General features: G+C 38.5%; 1 long non-coding RNA gene across 1 annotated transcript in view; it reads left to right on the top strand.

Annotated features, from left to right (window-relative positions):
• The window catches only part of LOC112448131 (uncharacterized), a 147,963-nt gene that overhangs the window by 76,237 nt on the left and 51,299 nt on the right, over nucleotides 1-20,427 (top strand). Inside the window, exon 2 of the long non-coding RNA XR_003036527.2 lies at nucleotides 1,004-1,072. This is a non-coding gene — a long non-coding RNA (uncharacterized lncRNA). The remainder of the gene's footprint in view (nucleotides 1-1,003; nucleotides 1,073-20,427) is intronic.

Below are 20,427 nucleotides of genomic sequence, written 5' to 3'. Positions count from 1 at the left end.
CCATTTTCTCATTCCAAAATTATCATTACCTTAAACTCTTAGACTTTCTCTTAAGCATAACATGATCAGAAATTTCACAAAATATAATGTGTTCACTTTTGCCTTTAGACAAGCCTGAAGAACTATTTTCACTGTCACAAAAGTTGTTTCAACCCTACTGCTTTAGGGAAGCGCTGTTCCTTATCTCTGAGTTGCTGTGCCATGGAATAGCAAGTCTGATTATAAGACCTCACGCAATGAAGGTCTAAAATGATACTTGCCTCTACTCTGCCTTTCTGAAGTCTGAGAGAGAGAGAGACCTTAGCTCTTTCAGCATGGAACTCTAGTCACTCTCAGAAAGGAAAAAGATGTAAGCAGTTCTTACTGGGACTTAGAAAATTCCTCTAGAATTATTCAGAGATGAGCACAAAGGGTAGAGAAAATCAAATGTAAATGATGTTCCTCTTTAATTTTCCTGTGGGCTATATTCTAAAGCAAAGAACAGTACATTGGATGACTTTTGTGGATGACGAGCTGTTTCCTTCTGTCTTTCACAAGCCTCTGTGACAGTAAGGGGTATATAAAGCTCTGAGTGAAGATCTGAAGCTGTTATTAAAATGGAAATATTCAAAGCAGGCAGGAGTCTGTGAGAGTCTGTTCTGGAGACACATTAATGCATTTGAAAGGATATTAAAGCTTAACATAGAGAAGAAATAGTTCTAATGGCAAAACGTAAAGCTGCTTAACAGAATTACACCTAGAATTCTGTGTATTAGGGTTAAAACACCTTTACTCTTATATTGCTCAGAGTAAAGCTATACATTGGTTGGAATGCTTTACAGTTGTCTTATTTGAAGTTTTAACATTCTTAAGTGAAAAATTTTGCTCTGGTTTATGCTTTTATAGAGTCAACTGACAGTACTTCTCACCGTGGTGTGGGACTTAAATGTGAGCCATGTTGTGCCATGTTTGAATCAATATGGAACAGTTTTTCTAAAAAAAAATCTGACTTTCTTTTATGCAGACTATTGAGGTGGGTCCATCATGCCAAATGCTAGAGTACGTTCCATTCCTTGGAAGTAAGAGAGAAGAGGTAAGGTGAAAGTTATGTTAGTACCTCTAAGAAAGAGTTCATGTTTATGTTTACATGGAAGAGCCTGACCCCATTCATGTGTAAAAAAATGAGATCCATTTAATAAACTGTTCTCAAGCAGCTCAAAGCCAACAACACAAGTAAAAGGAGTCAAGCCAATGGTAGGTGGATATAAAGCCTTTTTGTAGCCTAGATGAGTCACTCTTACGGTGTAGTCATGACTGTTTTCTAAATATTGTTGGGTAGTAGAGGGTAATTTTGATTCTTTTATCCTTTGAGATGTCACCCAAAAACATATTCCAGAGCATTTCATAAACACAAAATGTACGAGAACACCAAAACTATCTATCTATACTTCAATATTCTAGATAGTAAAATATAATAGAAAATAAACCTCTGCCCTTAAGAAGTTTATAATTCATCTGTGGAGATGAATTCATCTCCACAGATGAATTATAAGCTCAAGTATAAAAACTGTTTAAAACATTATATATGAAGGGGAAGATATCATAGAAATGGAAATCAAAAATTCAAAATAGACAAAAAGAGGAGTTGGAGTTAGAGAATTTACTAAAAAAGAGTTTTGTGGGTTCACAATTATCATTTAGGAAAAAAATCAAGAAGAACTTTGTAGGTAGGAGAATAACATCTGTTGCACAATGGCATAAATACAGAATCTGACCAAGGTTGGATAGTTAACAATATTTGTCAGTGTTACAATATTAGTAACTTAAAATTAGAACAATTTTATTACTTTCTAATTGCATAGATTCTAGCATGATTTTGGAACGTTACAGTTAAATTCACAAATTGAGGATGACTACCATTTTGGATTACTTCAGATTTGGCTGTCAGACTATGTTCATCCAACGATGAAACTCTGGTTTCATTTCTAAAGGAAATGTAATTTTTGTTATTTAAGAGTTTTATACATGCTAGGTGATTAGGCAAAGAGTAGAAAGATTTTATCTGAGAAATAAATAAGATGCAAACTCAAGTCCCATATACCCTATTGCTTGAGCACACTGTCATGATTTCATAAAATTACTGCATAAAATTATAGTGTACTTTGGGAAAGTGATTATAAGACAGACACAGATGCACAGGTTATGCTTACCAAAAGAAAATTTGGGGGAAACCAGGGTCTGAAATCAATTCACATTTTTCAACATATTCCAAATAATGGCCCCAAATAAAGACTAAACTGTTTATAACATTGAAGTATGATTTATAAGAAAAATATATTTTCTTCATTCACACAACCAAAATATATTTCTCATATATATTTGGTCTTATCCATGGTTCTTGGCTCACAGTTCTCCAAACTCTAGGAATTTTCTAAGTATTGAGAATAATAAAGGTGCCTTTTTTTTATGTTGAGATGACTCTATCCCAGGGATATTGTAAGGACTAAGTGGGGTAATGTGTATAATGTATATAAAGTGCCAGATGTAGAGTACCAGTTGTGATTATTTTAAAGAGCATATTTTTACATGCCATGATATATCTACTTTGTTACAAAGAAAAATATCCATTAAAGTATGACAGGATGGGAGATGAAAGAAATACAGAAATAGTGGGAAAAATAAAAAAGAAAATAAATGTGTATGAACTAAACTCTCCAGTGAAAAAACATTTTCAGAATAAAAAAATATTCTAGCTATATGCTGCTTATGAAAGAAATTTAAATTTATAGATGGAGAAATGTGAAATTTAAAGGAAAGTATATATATCAGATAAAGTCTAATGAAATGAAATCTGATATAATTATTATATTTGTATGCTAGGTCGTGTCAGTCGTGTCTGACTCTCTGCAACCCCATGGACTAAAGCCTACCAAGCTCCTCTGTCCACGGGATTCTTCAGGCAAGAATACTGGAGTGGGTTGCCATTCCTTTCTCCAGGGGATCTTCCCGACCCAGGGATCGAACCCATGTTTCCCATATATCCTGCATTGGCAGGTGGGTTCTTTACCACTAGTGCTATCTGAGAAGCTCTGATGATTATATTAAGGTCAAACAAAACAGACAGAAAGGCAAAATGGCATTACAACAGATGAAGAATACTATTCATTATGATAATAGTTAAAAACCTCAGGAAAACAGTAATTCTACTTGTAATGTGCTGCTGCTAAGTAGCTTCAGTCGTGGCCGACTCTGTGCGACTCCAGAGATGGCAACCTACCAGGCTCTCCCGTCCCTGGGATTCTCCAGGCAAGAACACTGGAGTGGGTTGCCATTTCCTTTTCCAACACATGAAATTGAAAAGTGAAAGTGAAGTCGCTCAGTCGTGTCCGACTCCTAGCGACCCCATGGATTGCAGCCTACCAGGCTCCTCGTCCATGGGATTTGCCAGGCAAGAGTACTGGAGTGGGGTGCCATTGCCTTCTCCAATTGTAATGTACTTAATCATATAACTTGAAAATATTTAAAAGTAAAAATTGGCAAAATTGCAAAGTTAAATTGACACTTTACTAATACTTTACTAGGAGTGACTACTTTAGTTCCTAGTAAACGACAAATCAGGTGGATTAAATAGTAGGATATTGAAATTTGAAAAGCCCAAGAACAAACTCATCTAATTGACAATGAAGTACTTTATCCAAGTATGAGCTATTTTTAAGCATATCTGGGACATATATGTTGGCTGTGTACTAGCCATAAAAACTAACTTGACAAATTTCAAAGACTGGTGTCATAAAGCCCACACTTTTGATTACTGTGCTATTAAGTTAGACATTAACAACAAACAAAAGCTACAACTAATAATGGACATTAGATAATGTTGATGGCAACCCACTCCAGTATTCTTGCCTGAAAAATCCCATGGGCAGAGGAGCCTGGCTACAGTCCATGGGGTCGCAGAGAGTCGGACATGACTGAGCGACTAAGCACGCACATGCAAGAGGTGAATTATTTAAAAAACCAGTTCAGTTCAGTCCCTCAGTCATGTCCAACTTTTGTGACCCCATGGACTGCAGGACCCCAGGCTTCCCTGTCCATCACCAACTCCTGGAGCTTGTTCAAACTCATGCCCATCGAGTCAGTGATGCCATCCAGCCATCTCATCCTCTGTCGTCCCCTTCTCCTCCTGCCTTCAGTCTTTCCCAGCATCAGGGTCTTTTCTAATGAGTCAGCTCTTCACATCAGGTGGCCAAAGTATTGGAGTTTCAGCTTCAGCATCAGTCCTTTCAATGAATATTCAGGACTGATTTCCTTTAGGATGTACTGGTTGGATCTCCTTGCAGTCCAAGGGACTCTCAAGAATCTTCTCCAACACCACAGTTCAAAAGCATCAATTCTTTGGCGCTCAGCTTTCTTTGTAGTCCAACCTCTCACATGCATACATGACTACTGAAAAAAACATGGCTTTTACTAGATGGACCTTTGTTGGCAAAGTAATGTCTCTGTTTTTTAATATGCTCCCTAGGTTTGTCATAGCTTTTCTTCCAAGGAGCAAATGTCTTTTATTTTCATGGCTGCAGTCCCCATGTGTAGTGATTTTTGAACCCCCAAAATAAAGTCTGTCACTGTTTCCATTGTTTCCCCATCTATTTTCCATGAAATGATGGGACCAGATGCCATGATCTTAGTTTTCTGAATGTTGAGTTTTAAGTCAGCTTTTTCACTCACCTCTTTCACTTTCATCAAGAGGCTCTTTAGTTCCTCTTTGCTTTCTGCCATAAGGTCAGTGTCATCTGCATATCTGAGGTTATTGATATCTCTCCCAGCAGTCTTGATTCCAGCTTGTGCTTCATCCAGTCTAGCATTTCGCATGATGTACTCTGCGTATAAAATAAGTAGTGAAGTGAAAGTTGCTCAGTCATCTCTGACTCGGTGACCCCCATGGACTATAAAGTCCGTGAAATTCTCCAGGCCAGAATACTTGAGTGGGTAGCCTTTCCCTTCTCCAGAGCATCTTCCCAATGCAGGGATTGAACCCACGTCTCCCGCATTCCAGGCAGATTTTTTACCAGCTGAGCCACAAGGGAAGCCCAAAAATACTGGAGTGGGTAGCCAATCCCTTCTCCATGGGATCTTCCTGACCCAGGAATCGAACTGGTGTTTCCTGCATTGAAGGTGGAACAACAATTTAAAGACAATTTAAAAAATTTAATAGCATTTAAAGAAATACTGCATGTCAAAATTTTGAAGACGTGGCTAAAATAGAACTTAGAAAATTATAGCCCTAAATGTTTACATTAGAATGGAAAAAAGTCTAACCTTCCAAGTTAAGAGGTATGACTGTTCTATACATCAGTGTCTGTGGGAGAGGGAGAGGGTGGGAAGATTTGGGAGAATGACATTGAAACATGTAAAATATCATGTAAGAAACAAGTTGCCAGTCCAGGTTCGATGCACGATACTGGATGCTTGGGGCTAGTGCACTGGGACGACCCAGAGGGATGGTATGGGGAGGGAGGAGGGAGGAGGGTTCAGGATGGGGAACGCATGTATACCTGTGGCGGATTCATTTTGATATTTGGCAAAACTAATACAATTATGTAAAGTTTAAAAAAAAAAAAAAAGCTTATACTACCAAGTTAAGAGGTATGAAAAAAAAGAACAACAGAAAAAGACAAGATAAAAGAATTAAAACAAAAGCAGAAATTGGTGTTATAGAAAGTAAATACATGAGAGGATCAATAAAACACTTAAGAAGAATATTAAAATAGAACTCTAGGAAAAATTAATGAAAAAGAATAGAGAAGATTTTTATAAATAACATTAAGAATCACAATGGGGTAAAACTACAGCTTTAAAGAGATAATATACAGAGTAAAATGCAAATGAATAACTTTATGTAATACACACATGTAAATAATAGATGAATGATTAAAAATACATTTATCAAAACTAATTACTGAGAAATGACTATTAGGAGAGAAAATAGCAGACTGATTATTCATGAAAATAGAATGCAATAATTGTTAAGCAAACCAAATTTAGTAATGTATAAAAACTATATAGTTATATTGGATTTGTCTTAGAAATATAATGTTGATCTTCACTTCAGTTCACTTCAGTCACTCAGTCGTGTCCAGCTCTTTGCGACCCCATGGACTGCAGCAGGCCAGGATTCACTGTCCATCACGAACTCTCAAAGCCTACTCAAACTCATGTCCATTGTGTAGGTGATGCCATCCAACCATCTCAGCCTCTGTCATCCCCTTCTCCCACCTTCAATCTTTCCCAGCATCAGGGTCTTTTCCAATGAGTTGGTTCTTTGCACAGGGTGGCCAACATATTGGAGTTTCAGCTTCAGCATCTGTCCTTCCAATGAATACTGAGGACTGATTTCCTTTAGGATGGACTGGTTGGATGTCCTTACAGTCTAAGGGACTCTCAAGAGTCTTCTCCAACACCACAGTTCAAAAACATCAATTCTTCGGCGCTCAGCTTTCTTTATAGTCCAACTCTCACATCCATACAGGGCTACTGGAAAAACCATGGCTTTGACTAGACAGACCTTAGTTGGTAAAGTAATGCTTAACATTAGAAAATGAATTATCATTAAAGTCTTAACAGCTTAAGTGAGATAAAGCATAGGGTCATATCTTCAGATAAAAGCAAGCATTTGATAAATTGCAACTAAATAGGAACTCCTAGTTTTACTATAACCAGGAAGAAAAAGGACTTCCTAAAATCCACATAGGATATCTACAAAACCCAAAGCAAATATGATTAATGAGAAAGCATTGAAAGCACTGGTTTAGAGATCAAGGAAACAAGAATCTTTGCTATACAAAATTAATTATTCTTCATGAGAGTGTGGGTTTCCCTAAGTTGTATCAAAATGGAGGGGAAAAAGAAACATTGTGGGAACTAGAGACAGACTGTTGGCTCTTGCCTCTGATGGAGTTGTGAGGAAGTGGACTCACAACAAGTAACTTTCTATGAAAAGATGATGGTGCCAATGTGAAAAAATTACTGTCTTTTCGTAGATGGTAACTTCTAGAAGTAATGACAAGCTTCAATTTGATTCAATGTACAAGGTTAGCAGGTCAGAATAAATACCTCTCATCAGTATGAGCTATCAATACTTTTGCTGCATAACTGCAAAACCTCCTTAATGATCTGTCTCTAGTCTGTCCACCTTCAAAAGTCTTCTTGTAATACATTAAGAGTAATATAGTAAGGCTTCCCTGGTAGCTCAGCTGGTAAAGAATCCAGCTGCAATGCAAGTGACCCGATTTGATTCCTAGGTAGGGAAGACCTGCTGGAGAAAGGATAGACTACCACTCCAGTATTCTTGGGCTTCACTTGGCTCAGCTGGTATAAAGAATCTGCCTGCAATGTGGGAGACCTGGGTTCAGTCCCCGGGTTGGGGAGATCCCATGGAGAAGGGAATAACTACCCACTCCAGTATTCTGGCCTAGAGAATTCCATGGACTCTATAGTCCATGGGGTCACAAAGAGTTTGACACGAGTGAGTGAGTTTTATGCAGTCACTCAATACAGCTAAAGCATAAATATATGTTCTTGGTATTTTTTACTGACTTTTTCTCAGTCAGTTGACAGCATTTGAAATCCTCCATTCTATACCCTTGAACTTCTCCAGCCTCAACATTGCCTTCTCTGTGCGTCCATCTGGAGGTGGTTATACCCCCTCAGTCTACACTCGTCATTCCATTGCTCATGCTGCTGTCTCTTCCTCTCCTCTGTCACTTTCTCTCTCCAACTTTTTGCCTAACTGCTACATGCTGTCAACACTCAAATTGGAACAAATATACTCTTAGGTTGTTTTGGAATCAACTCAGCTAAGTTAAATTCCTTCCTTTTAAAACCCTGGCACCCAATGGATTCTAGGTGTTATATAAGCTGAGTAGTTTTCCTACAATGTGGTAACATTGCTTCCATTTTGGTTCAAAGAGGAACTCTTCATTTAGATAAATACCTAATTTTATTCTTTACTTCAAACGGTTCTAAACAAAATGACGTTAGAACATAAGAAAGTGTTTCTCTCCTTGTATTCTCCCAAATCTCTTGATTTGGCTGTACTATGTCTCAGATATGCAGATGACACCACCCTTATGGCAGAAAGTGAAGAAGAACTCAAAAGCCTCTTGATGAAAGTGAAAGTGGAGAGTGAAAAAGTTGGCTTAAAGCTCAACATTCAGAAAACGAAGATCATGGCATCCGGTCCCATCACTTCATGGGAAATAGATGGGGAAACAGTGGAAACAGTGTCAGACTTTATTTTTCTGGGCTCCAAAATCACAGCAGATGGTGACTGCAGCCATGAAATTAAAAGATGCTTACTTTTTGGAAGGAAAGTTATGACCAACCTAGATAGCATATTCAAAAGCAGAGACATTACTTTTCCAACAAAGTTTCATCTAGTCAAGGCTATGGTTTTTCCTGTGGTCATGTATGGATGTGAGAGTTGGACTGTGAAGAAGGCTGAGCACCGAAGAATTGATGCTTTTGAACTGTGGTGTTGGAGATGACTCTTGAGAGTCCCTTAGACTGCAAGGAGATCCAACCGGTCCATTCTGAAGGAGATCTGGGATTTCTTTGGAAGGAATGATGCTAAATTCCTTCCAAAGAAATTGAAACTGAAGCTGAAACTCCAGTACTTTGGCCACTTCATGCGAAGAGTTGACTCACTGGAAAAGATTCTGATGCTGGGAGGGATTGGGGGCAGGAGGAGAAGGGGACGACAGAGGGTGAGATGGCTGGATGGCATCACTGACTGGATGGACGTGGGTCTGGGTGAACTCCGGGAGTTGGTGATGGACAGGGAGGCCTGGCGTGCTGTGATTCATGGGGTCGCAAAGAGTCAGACACGACTGAGCGACTGAACTGAACTGAACTGAACTGTCTCTTTTTCTTCATTATGAAGATGGTACTTAAATTATGCAATAACAATGACTAATGTAGATGCCCTGAGAACCCCATGAACAGTATGAAAGGGCAAAAAGATAGGATACTGAAAGGTGAACTCCCCGGGTCGGTAGGTGCCAAGTATGCTACTGGAGGTCAGTGGAGAAATAACTCCAGAAAGAATGAAGAGGTGGAGCCAAAGCAAAAATGACACCCAGTTGCGGATGTGACCTGTGGAAGTAAAGTCCCATGCTGCAGTATTGCATAGGAATGGAATGTTAGGTCTATGAATCAAGGTAAATTGGAAGTGGTCAAAGGGAAAGCGTGAACATGGACATTTTAGGAATCAGCGAACTAAAATGGACGGGAATGGGCGGATTTAACTCAGATGACCATTGTGTCTACTACTGCGGGCAGGAATCCCTCAGAAGAACTGGAGTAGCCATCATAGTCAACAAAAGAGTCCAAAATGCAGTGCTTGGATGCAATCTCAAAATCAACAGAAGGATCTCTGTTCGTTTCCAAGGCAAACTATTCAATATTATGGTAATGCAAGTCTATTCCCTGACCAGTAATGCTGAAAAAGCTGAAGTTGAATGGTTCTATGAAGAACTATAAGACCTTCTAGCACTAATACCCCAAAAAGATGTCCTTTTTGTAATAGGGGACTGGAATGCAAAAAATAGGAAGTCAAGAGATAGCTAAAGTAAGAAGCAAATTTAGCCTTTGAGTATATAACAAAACAGGTCAAATGCTAATGGAGTTTTGCCAAGAAAATGCACTGGTCATAGCAAACACCCTCTTCCAACAACATAAGAAGACTATACACATGGACTTCACCAGATGGTCAATACTGAAACCAGATTGATTACATTCTTTGCAGCCAAAGATGGAGAAGCCCTATACAGTCAGCAAAAACAAGACTAGGAGCTGACTGTGGCTAAGATCATGAACTCCTTATTGCCAAATTCAGACTGAAATTGAAGAAAGTAGGGAAAACTACTAGACCATTCAGGTATGACCTAAATCAAATTCCATACGATTATACAGTGGAAGTGACAAATAGATTCAAGGGATGAGATCTGATAGACAGAGTGCCTGAAGAACTATTGACAGAGGTTCTTGACATTGTACTGGAGGCAGTGATCAAGACCATTCTCAAGAAAAAGAAATGCAAAAGCCTGAGGAGGCTTTACAAATAGCTGAGAAAAGAAGAGATGCAAAAGGCAAAGTAGAAAAGGAAAGAAATACCCATTTGAATGCAGAGTTCCAAAGAATAGCAAGGAGAGATAAGAAAGCCTTCCTCAGTGATTAGTGCAAAGAAATAGAGGAAAACAATAGAATGGGAAATACTAGAGATCTCTTCAAGAAAATGAGAGATATCAAGGGAAATTGTCATGCAAAGATGAGCACAATAAAGGACAGAAATGGTATGGACCTAACAGAAGCAGAAGATATTAAGAAGTGGCAGAATACACAGAAGAACCATACGAAAAAGATCTTCATGACCCAGATAATCACAATGGTGTGATCATTCACCAAGAGCCAGACATCCTGGAGTGTGACATTAAGTGTGCCTTAGGGAGCATTGCTACAAACACAGCTAGTGTAGGTGATGGAATTCCAGTTGAGCTATTTCAAGTCCTGAAAGATGATGCTGTGAAAGTGCTGCACTCAATATGCCAGCAAATTTGGAAAACTCAGCAGTGGCCACAGGACTGGAAAAGGTCAGTTTTCATTCCAATCCCAAAGAAAGGCAATGTCAAAGAAAGTTCAAACTATTGCACAATTGCACTCATCTCACACGTTAGCAAAGTAATGCTCAAAATTCTCCAAGCCAAGCTTCAGCAATATGTGAACTGTGAACTTTCAGATGTTCAAACTGAGTTTAGAAAAGGCAGAGGAACTAGAGTTCAAATTTCCAGCATCCATTGGATCATCAAAAAGCAAGAGAGTTCTAGAAAAACATCTGCTTCTGCTTTATTGACTACACCAAAGTCTTTGTGTGTATCACAACAAACTGGAAAATTCTTAAAGATGTGGGAATACCTGACCACCTTACCTGCCTTCTGAGAAATCTGCATAGGTCAAGAAGCAACAGTTAGAGCTGGACATGGGACAACAGACTGGTTCCAATGGGGAAAGGAATATGTCAAGGCTGTATATTGTCACCTTGCTTATTTAATTATATGCAGAGTATATCATGAGAAATGCTGGGCTGGATGAAGCACAAGCTGGAATCAAGATTGCTGGGAGAAATATCAATAACCTCAGATATGCAGATGGTACCACAGATATGGCAGAAATCAAAGAAGAACTAAAGAGCCTCTTGATGAGGAAAGAGGAGAGTGAAAAAGCTGGCTTAAATTCAGTATTCAGAAAACTAAGATCATGGCATCTGGTGCCATTACTTCATGGGCAAATAGATGGGGAAACAGTGACAGACTTTATTTTCTTGGGCTCCAAAATCACTGCAGATGGTGAGTGCAGCCATGAATTTAAAAGACGCTTGCTCCTTGAAAGAAAAGTTATGATGAACCTTGACAACTTATTAAAAAGCAGAGACTTTGCCAACATAGGTCCATCTAGTCAAAGCTATGGTCTTTTCAGTAGCCATGTATGGATGTGAGAATTGGGCTATAAAGAAAGCTGAGTGCTGAAAAGTTGATGCTTTTGAACTGTGTGTGGTGTTGGAGAATACTCTTGAGAGTCCCTTGGAACTGCATGGAAATCCAGCTAGTTCATCCTAAAGGAAATCAGTCCTGAAAATTCATTGAAAGGACTGATTTTAAAGCTGAAACTCCAATACTTTGGCCACCTGATGTGAAGAACTGACTCATTGGAAAAGACCCTGATGCTGGGAAAGATTGAAGGTGGGAGGAGAAGGGGACGACAGAGGCTGAGATGGTTGGATGGCATCACCAACTCACTGAACATGAGTTTGAGTGAACTCTGGGAGTTGGTGATGGACAGGGAGGCCTGGCGTGCTGCAGTCCATGGGGTCACAAAAAGTCAAACAGGACTGAACGACTGCTGCTGCTGCTAAGTCGATTCAGTCGTGTCTGACTCTGTGCGACCCCATAGACGGCAGCCCACCAGGCTCCCCCATCCCTGGGATTCTCCAGGCAAGAACACTGGAGTGGGTTGCCATTTCCTTCTCCAATGCATGAAGGTGAAAAGTGAAAATGAAGCCGCTCAGTCGTGTCCGACTCTTCACAACCCCATGGACTGCAGCCTGCCAGGCTCCTCCATCCATGGGATTTTCTAGGCAAGAGTACTGGAGTGGGGTGCCATTGCCTTCTCCGGACTGAAGGACTAAACTGATCTAAACTGAGAGTCACTTCAAACTTAATATATAAAAAAATTTAGCTCTTCCTGTTCCCTGTGATACTTTCCTTTACCTGTGTTCCCTTTCTTATTTGTTCAAGCCCCCAAACTGCCTATTGTTCTTCAATTATTTATCTCACCTTAATATCTCATGACTGATTTCTATGGATTCAACATTCTAAATACTTCTTAAAATGACCCTCTGGTCTCTATTCTCACCTCAGTTTAGGTTGTGATTATTGTCTTTTTCAAGGATGGTGCAATGTCCTTTCAACTGATTTCCTTGTCCCCAGTTATGGCCTCTTCCTAATCATTCTCTAAATAGTAGCCAGAGACTCTTAGCGACCCCATAGACTGCAGCCCACCAGGCTCCTCCATCCATGGGATTTTCCAGGCAAGAGTACTGGAGTGGGGTGCCATTGCCTTCTCCCAGAGTGATCTTAATGTAATTCAAAGTTCATAGTGCTGCTCTCTCACTAAAAGAGCTTCAGTGACTTTAGTTACTGTTAGAATAAAATCTAACCACTTTCACATAGGCTAAGTGTGAGATTTGTCTGTAAGCCTGTCTCTTTTCAGCTCTCGACTCTGCCCTCACACACGCTTCACAATGCTGCTAAGATTACTTTGTTAGTTCTTTGAACATGTACCTTTAGCCTTTACCTCCAGGGCTTCATATGCATTTCACCTCACTTCATGCCTCATTAAGTCCTCCTAAGTCTCCGTGTTTCAATTGAATGCCATGCCATGGGAGTGAATAGTGCTCTCATGTCCCAGTTTTAGGTTCTCCCTATTCAGGTAATAGCAACACGCTCCTGAAGCTTAATTTATTTATTTTGGACACACAGCACATGGGACCTTAGTTCCCTTACCAGGGGTCAAATCTGTGCCCCTTGCATTGGAAGCATGGAGTCTTAACCACTGGACTGCCTGGGAAATCCCAATTTTATTTGTGTATATCTCCTCAGTTATAACTCAGTGAAGGCAAGGTCCTTATCTGTATTCATCAGTATATCCCCAAGTCTAGTCTAGTGTCTAATGGGATGTAGCTACCTAAGATTCATGTCATGAAGCCAGTAGTTTGAGGATAATGGGCAATATATCTGGTCTTATTTTTCATGACAGCATGCTACCCCATACTCATGCCCACATACTAAAAAAGTGCATGATTATACAAAAACAACGGAGAAGGCAATGGCACCCCACTCCAGTACTCTTGCCTGGAAAATCCCATGGATGGAGGAGCCTGGTGGGCTACAGTCCATGGGGTTGCTAAGAGTCGGACACGACTGAGCGACTTCATTTTTACTTTTCCCTTTCATGCATTGGAGAAGGAAATGGCAACCCACCCCAGTGTTCTTGCCTGGAGAATCCCAGGGACGGGGGAGCCTGGTGGGCTGCCATCTATGGGGTCACACAGAGTCGGACACGACTGAAGCGACTTAGCAGCTGCAGCAGCATACAAAAACAAATGAAAATAAAAAACTTACTTGAGTATCTTCAGTGGAACTCAAATGTGAAAATATGTAAGATGAATGACTATTTTTGGATGCTATTTTCTTACTTATTTTGAAATCATTTGTTATCTTTAATAGCTGTAAGTTTAGAATCAGCTATATTTTTGTATCTCTGCTTAAAGTTATAGATACTTTATTACCAAAAGGGCAGAATACAAAGTGTCTAGTGTGTATAGATTTACCCAGCTCAATGCCTGGCACAAAATAAAATACACACAAAAATATGTGTTAAAATGTTTTTCTCTCTTTGGTCAAGCCATTCCTATTTTAAATTCTGCACTAACAGAATTCGTTGTCATATTGGAGGTGCTTAAGGTTACTTTGGTCAATAAAATATGTACATAGAATGACCTCTCTCATTGATCCAAAACCTATTAAAATGTGAAGAATTAACCTTTGAAGGTAAATTTTCACATTCTATGGTAGGTGCCCTACCTTTTTAATAAAGTATCCAGACCTATGTTTACTTTAAAATAGTTCTAAACTTTTTGGTTTTAGGACACTCTTTAACTATTAAATTCTAGTGAACTGTCCCAAAGGCTTTTGTTTATATGGATTATATCTAGCAATATTTATTTCCACTAGGAATAAAGAAAAGAATTTTTGAAATACCCAAGTTCTCTTTTATTAACTCTAAGAATCATGACATCATAGCTTGTCATACAAGCTCTAGAAAATTTCTCTGTACATATGTGAAACAACAAGAGTGCAAAGGCAAAATGAAGCCTTAGTATTACAAAAGAGCTTTGACCTCATGGATTCTCTGAGAGCGTCTTGGGGAAGCTAAGACATCTTGGATCACACTTTGAGAAATACTGTTTTAATATATTACCATTTGACACATTCTCAAGCATTGTAAACCTTTCTACATTTCCATAGCTTTGTGAGCATAATCTGTTGTAAGAAACACTTGAAAACTATTTCCTAAAGATACCCTAGGATATTAATAGTCTTACTATGGAAATACTGTTCTTCATTCCAATAAGCTGGAGAAAAACTCAAGCAAACCTCAAAGCCCTTCTGAATTGCAGGATTTCTCAGGACCTGAGTTTTGATAATTGGCATTAGGCATGTTTAACTAGGAGATATCATATTCAGGGTTCTTAAATTTGCTTTATTTGACTAAATTATTGTAGAACATCTTATGGGAATAATGGGGGCCTCCCTGGTGACTTAGACAGTAAAGAATCCACCTGAAATGTAGGAGAACTGGGGTTTGATCCCTAGTTTGGGAAGATCCATGGGAATAATGATATTAAGGGTAAAGAATAAAACAATCTGAAATGTATACAAGGTTGCCACTTTATTTTTCAAATCAGGGGCCTCTCACATTAATTATTTGCTTACTTTGTTTAAATATCATAATACAGATATCATACTTACGTATTTTTGTTTATTGATTGGAAGAGTGTACCTGTGTTTTGTGTATTAGTTAATCAAATTTCTATTTTGAAATATGCCAAGCAACTCATTTCATGACCTTTTCTAATCCATTTGTTTAAGTCTCCAACTATTTCATTATTCCCTCCATTTACCAACACTGCTGAAATGCTATCAGATCAGATCAGTCGCTCAGTCGTGTCCAACTCTTTGCGACCCCATGAATCGCAGCACGCCAGGCCTCCCTGTCCAGCACAACTCCCAGAATTCACTCAGACTCACGTCCATCGAGTCAGTGATGCCATCCAGCCATCTCATCCTCTGTCGTCCCCTTTTCCTCTTGCCCCCAATCCCTCCCAGCATCAGAGTCTTTTCCAGTGAGTTAACTCTTTGCATGAGGTGGCCAAAGTACTGGAGTTTCAGCTTTAGCATCATTCCTTCCAAAGAAATCCCAGGGCTGATCTCCTTCAGAATGGACTGGTTGCGTCTCCCTGCAGTCCAAGGGACTCTCAAGACTCTTCTCCAACACCACAGTTCAAAAGCATCAATTCTTCGGCGCTCTTGTGATTAAAGCTACAGCTGTTCTTTTTATCCTTCATCTTTAAATTTGCTTTTAATAACACAATCACTTGAAGGTTGAGAAACATTGAGTGAGTGGGGTAGGATATATTCTTACAGTAAGGGAGGCTTTTCTCCTCCCCCCTACATTGCTGTCTTCCTTGTAAACATTTATTCAGGTAGACAAGTTCTGTATATTAGGTAAGATGGAGGTGAAATATTATTCTCTGCCTCCTCTAGTTTTCATTTGCACTACTTGATCATGAACTTGAGTGAATTTTGGCAAATGACTCCAGATGGATGTACCTTAAATTTTTTCGGAATTTTAAATAACTTCTGATTCAAATCCATTTGAGAAATGATGGTTTAAAAAGAGCTAAATGATTTCATTTGCTGTGGGACTTCAGAGCTGTTCACTTGATAATGTGTGTTATCACTTTCCCAGAGAAGGGTAGAATATACAAAGTGCCCCAAAGTACCTAATGATGTAAAATTTAATAGGAGGATGTCTCAAAGTAGAGTGCTATAGAGTAACATTTTAGAAACAGCTGTTCTAGATTGAAGTGAGTTTTCTTCATATTGTTTAAGCATGGGGAAAGTTTGTGGGTTTTCCTGTACTTTGTTTTAATTTGTTACACTTTTAGAAATAGATTTTTAATTACCTTATTATACAGAGAAAGGTGTTGGGCTTCCCTGGTGGCTCAGTGGTAAAGAATCTGCCTGCAATGCAGGAACCACAGATGATATGGGTTCGATCCCTGAATTCGGAAGATCTGAAGGAGGACATGGCAACCCATTCCAGTATTCTTGCCTGGAGAATACCCCTGGGCGGAGGAGCCTGGTGGGCTACAGTCCGTAGCATCTCAGAGTCAGACATGACTGAAGAGAGTAACATAGACAGGTGTTAGGAAAACTATTGTTTGATTCACTGGTATTTGCACATATTATAGAAATGAGAAGGGAGGAAATGTTCTAGGTTTTCAAGTCAAGTAACTATAATACCACTTAATTCAAAAAGAAAGCACTCCACTTATACTCCACGTTAGGCTAAAATCAGACTGATGAATAAGCACTTACTTTTGGAATCCCAGCTAAAGTGTGGCCAGCAATTTTCACTGAGTTGAATACACACAGGCTGATTTCAGGGTGATAAAGGGAATTGGTCCTCTTTCATAGTATCTACCAACAGAGCTTAAATCCAGCTGACTAGAGCCTGAGAACATGCTAGGGCACTTCATATTCAATACACAGCCCTATAAAGGGAAGAAAAATGAGTCTTGTCCAAAACTCTTACCTCAGCACCCACTGGCAAAAGTAAAATGTAAGCTGGGGACCAGGTCTCTTTGAAGCTGATTTTTTAAAAACTCCCTAACGGGCCTCTGGTGGTTACAGATATTGATCGTCAGAAAGTAATCTGTTCGGGTTTGGGGGCATGCCAGTACAAATTGTGGAATGCATTCCTTCCTCTCCAAGGACATGTTGAGCTTTTTACATTGTCTATACTGGTTCACTTGTCAGCTGCCTACCCTATTTGACATGAATTATTTTCTACCTTTTGTGAAAGTGTAGTTAAATATATTTAAAAAATAGTAAATTTTATTAATATAGAATCCTTAGCTTGAGTCAAAACATTCTTTTCATCTTTTTTAACCCTCATTTTTCTTCCATAATCATTATTTGATTCCCTCTGGCTGCCTGCTACTTATTTGTAGTAGTACCATTCATCCATTGAGACCTTTCCATCTGTCACACAGCTTTGCTTTCTTTCCCCAGAAGCTTTATTCTCCTACTATGCCGTGTTTACTTTTTTTTTTTTTTTTCCTTTTTTAGTCTTCTAGTTGAATTGAGCATTCTTTTGTGCAGGTGTTTTCACCTTTTTTTCTGTTATTGTTATTTTAAAAATGTAAACCAGGCAAAATTATGCCGAATTAGATAAAAATGACCCTCAGAAGGGGCATGTTTGCTAATCTTCAAAGATTGAAATAATTTGAAAAAATTCATTATGTCTTTGTTTTGATATGTAAAGGTAGAATTTGGGTAGATCCAATACAATTCTGACTGTTAAGTGAAGTGATAGGAATTGTTTGAATCAGTATTTGCATATGGGTCAACAGTGATACTGATATGTTACTCTCCATGTGTACATTTATATTTTTACTATGTGTGAGTGTTGATTAAAAGCTTGTTTACTGTGAATTTCCATGCTTAGATGTACTTAAACATAAAATTAACTTTCTGGGTTAACTCAAATTAATCTCTTAGGTTTGCAGATGACCAAGACCATATTTCTCAAACTGCCATTGTTTTACCTGGTGCTGAACCCACTTCCTAAGGGGATATATACTAAGTGAAAGGGACAGCTTTTGCTGTCAAGGGCCTCACAGTCTGTTTGAGGCGGGGCCGTATACTTACTTTTCTCTTAAAGTATCCAGGGCATTAGGAATATGTTTACTGAGATATGATAGATAATGTTAGGATCATATCTGGTTAGTATCAGGAAAGAAAATAATTCTGAAGTATTTTACAGTAGTTTTTTAAGGTGATCAGAAGATAAATGGAAGGATGATACTAGCAACCCAGAAAGTAGTAGGTAGAGAGATATATGGGAGGGGTATAAGTAATTCAGAAATAGTGCAAACATTTTTTTGGAGAGAAATAAGAAATAAGAGATGTAACTGACAGCTGACTCTATCTCAGTCCCTTGAACAATCAAAGATAATGAGTCAGAGTCTTTGCCTATAAGAAATTCATAATCTAGTAATGGATATAAGAGAAATATATAAATCATTTTATTAAAACTTGAAAGGCTATTAGAGATATACTGATTTTTTTTTTCTTGAACTATGATAAAATATCTTATTTTCAGGAGAACCTTTGCTTGGAGAACAATATAAAAGCTATAGAACATATAAAAAGTAACTGACTGAGGGCCTTGTAGAGAAACCGAAGTAGGAAGGTTTTGAAGGGCTAAGATCTTAGAAAAAGGAAAACATATTGAGGCAAAATTGACATTCTCTGCCACTATTGTCCTTGAGAGATTTGCCAGTTCCTAAACATTGTAAGATGGGAGTCCAAGAAATCAAGAAAAATAAGCAGAGATTTTTGCAGTTTCATAGTGCTGAGGAACAAAAATAGGAGATCAAGTCCTGCCAAGGAGAAGGGACCTTGAAAAAAAAATCTAGATTTAGAGTTGAGAATCCAGGAAGTCTATGTTCTAGGGGTACGGGCAAATCAGAAATAGACCAGATCTCACAAATTTTGAAACCCAGTCTCAAATCATCTCACACTTAACTAACTAGATGATCTGTTCTCAAACTGCCTGCCTGGAAAAATATAACATGATACAGAGCCTTTAAATCTTTATATCTGAAATTCAACTGGCAAAAAAAAATACACATCCTAGCAGATAGAAGAAAAATGAACAAAATTCCAGAAAGAAATAAACAAATCAAAAAGAGCCACAGATCATGAAATACTGAAATTTAGGATACAAGATTTTAAAGTATATGCAATTAATGCTTTTAAGAAAATAAAAATTCCCTGGAGTACTTCACACAGAATGGACTCAATAAATAGGAATCAGATGAAAATTATAGAATTTTAAAATAAAGTCACTGAAAACAAGTGTAAATATTTGATGGGAGATTGTCTAAGTGGGCAATATCTATCATAATCACTCTGTATTCCCCACTACATGGTACTGAAACTGGTATGTGGTGGGGTAGTCACTGTATTATTTGTTGAATGAATGGGTGTTTAAATGTGTACAGCCAAGTGTGCTTAAAAAAAAATCACTGAAGTTAATCACTCAATATAAAAATATTTGAAGAAAAGAAAGAAAGGGAAGAAAAAACAAAACCATATGGAAAAAATAGAAAATGAAAAGCAAATTGTTAGACTAAACCTAACCCTATTGATTATCATACAAATTGTCATTCAAGTCCATAGTTAACTGACAATATAGTAATTGATAAAACAATTAAAACATGTATAAGTATGTAGAAAACTTAAAGAATAAATCTATTAAATTGTCCTAATTTCTATACCATATACTAGACTATAGAACAAGCCTCTTGGGAATCAGCAGACCTACACTGAAAGAAATACTAAAGGGATTCTTTAGGTAGAAGGTAAATATTATCAGGAAAAAAGGGCAAAGATGTATAAAGGATTAAAGTGCAATGAAAATGATGAAAATGTGGTTATTTTAAAACGTTGTATACAACAAATGTATGCACTCTATATAACACATTAGAATGATAACACACATGGAGGAAGGATTAAGTTAACCTTGTATGAACCTTTTCTAAGAACCTGTTCTAAGTATTTGTTTATTTCCAGAAGGTCAGTTCAGTCAGTTCAGTTGCTCAGTCGTGTCCGACTCTCGGCGACCCCATGAATCGCAGCACGCCAGGCCTCCCTGTCCAGCACCAACTCCCAGAGTTCACCCAGGCTCACGTCCATTGAGTCAGTGATGCCATCCAGCCATCTCATCCTCTGTCATCCCCTTCTCCTCCTGCCCCCAATCCCTCCCAGCATCAGAGTCTTTTCCAGTGAGTCAACTCTTCGCATGAGGTGGCCAAAGTACTGGAGTTTCAGCTTTAGCATCATTCCTTCCAAAGAAATCCTAGGGCTGATCTCCTTCAGAATGGACTGGTTGGATCTTCTTGCAGTCCAAGGGACTCTCAAGAATCTTCTCCAACACCACAGTTCAAAAGCATCTATTCTTCGGCACTCAGCCTTCTTCACA

This window comes from Bos taurus, chromosome 9, assembly GCF_002263795.3.
Source record: "Bos taurus isolate L1 Dominette 01449 registration number 42190680 breed Hereford chromosome 9, ARS-UCD2.0, whole genome shotgun sequence".
Lineage (NCBI taxonomy): Eukaryota > Metazoa > Chordata > Mammalia > Artiodactyla > Bovidae > Bos > Bos taurus.
The sequence above is the reverse complement of the archived record's forward strand: the minus strand, read 5'-3'. Positions and strand labels throughout refer to the sequence as shown.